Genomic DNA, 1,400 nt, shown 5'->3' with positions numbered 1-1,400 from the left:
TCTATTTTTCTGGCTTGTGGTAGTGGAATCGTAAATAAATAAACTAAAACATTTTAGAATAATATCTGGTCTTTTATTCGACCTACGTAATTTTTTTTTGTACATTTATATTCTACCTATCTATATGAATTGCCTGCCATCCATCAATTAATTAGATCTAAGTAAGAAAAGTACTGCGCATCACTTTTTATGTCTTCAATATTTATATCAATAAAAATCAAGATATCCAGATAAAAATATTGGTTTAGATGCAAGCTTAGTCAGCAATGAAGAACCTGTCGTTTCACAGATTAAGCTTTCTTCTACCTATAAATATAGCCAAAAACTATCTCACATAAGCATCACACACACCCCAAAAGCTCTATAAATATTAGCCAATTCACAAGCTTTAAGTTACATTGAAAGTTTCGATGGAGATGGACTTGAATGCTCAAGTGAAGAAAGCAGGATTTTTGCAAAGGCTTAAGGAGTTCCCTAGCAAGCTTCAAGACGGCGTCACCAAGCGCATAAAGAATGTGCAAAAGTTTGGTAAAGATGATCCAAGACGGATCATCCATTCCTTAAAAGTGGGACTTTCTCTCACATTAGTATCAATGTTGTACTATGTACGGCCTCTCTATAATAGCTTCGGGTTTCGGGTATGTGGGCGATACTAACCGTAGTCGTAGTCTCCGAGTTCACTGTTGGTAAGTCTATTAAAGATGTCAATGTTACTATGACAAATTAAATAGAAAGATGTCTATTAAAACCAAGGCTAACTAAAACATGTTTTCATGATATAGGTGGGACACTTTCAAAAGGTTTAAACAGAGGTTTTGCAACATTAATAGCCGGTGCCTTAGGGGTTGGTGCAGTACACCTTGCTAGATTATGTGGAGACAAAGGAGAGCCGATTGTTCTTGGGATATTTGTGTTCTCACTAGGGGCAGCTGCAACATTTTCGCGGTTTTTCCCAAAATTAAACAGAGATATGACTATGGTGCCTTGATATTCATACTCACATTTAGCATGGTTGCCGTTTCGGGTTACCGTACAGATGAAATATTGGTTATGGCATATCAAAGACTATCCACCATTCTTATTGGTGGAACGATATGCATCCTTGTATCGATCTTCGTTTTTCCTGTATGGGCAGGCGAAGATCTTCACAAGATGATTGCTAACAACATTATCAAACTCGCTAACTCCTTAGAAGGTGACTTACAATATCCAACAATTTCAGTTGCTTTATTCTTGGTAAATTAATGAAATATAACTTATGCATGCATACGTGTTTTAATATATGTAAAAAGGTTTCGAGGTGAATATTTTCCATCATCGGAGAAGACTTCAAAGGAGACAAACTCGTGTGTTCAACAATACAAAAGCATTCTAAATCAAAAAGCGCTGAAGATACTTTG

The 1,400-nt window shown here is 36.1% G+C and overlaps 1 pseudogene; it reads left to right on the top strand.

The window, feature by feature from the left end:
• Positions 1 to 359: 359 nt before the first annotated feature.
• Positions 360 to 1,397, top strand: LOC130506290 (aluminum-activated malate transporter 8-like; annotated as a pseudogene).
• Positions 1,398 to 1,400: the final 3 nt, after the last annotated feature.

Source organism: Raphanus sativus, unplaced genomic scaffold (assembly GCF_000801105.2).
Source record: "Raphanus sativus cultivar WK10039 unplaced genomic scaffold, ASM80110v3 Scaffold3082, whole genome shotgun sequence".
Taxonomy (NCBI): domain Eukaryota; kingdom Viridiplantae; phylum Streptophyta; class Magnoliopsida; order Brassicales; family Brassicaceae; genus Raphanus; species Raphanus sativus.
This window is presented reverse-complemented; position numbering and strand designations above follow the sequence as displayed.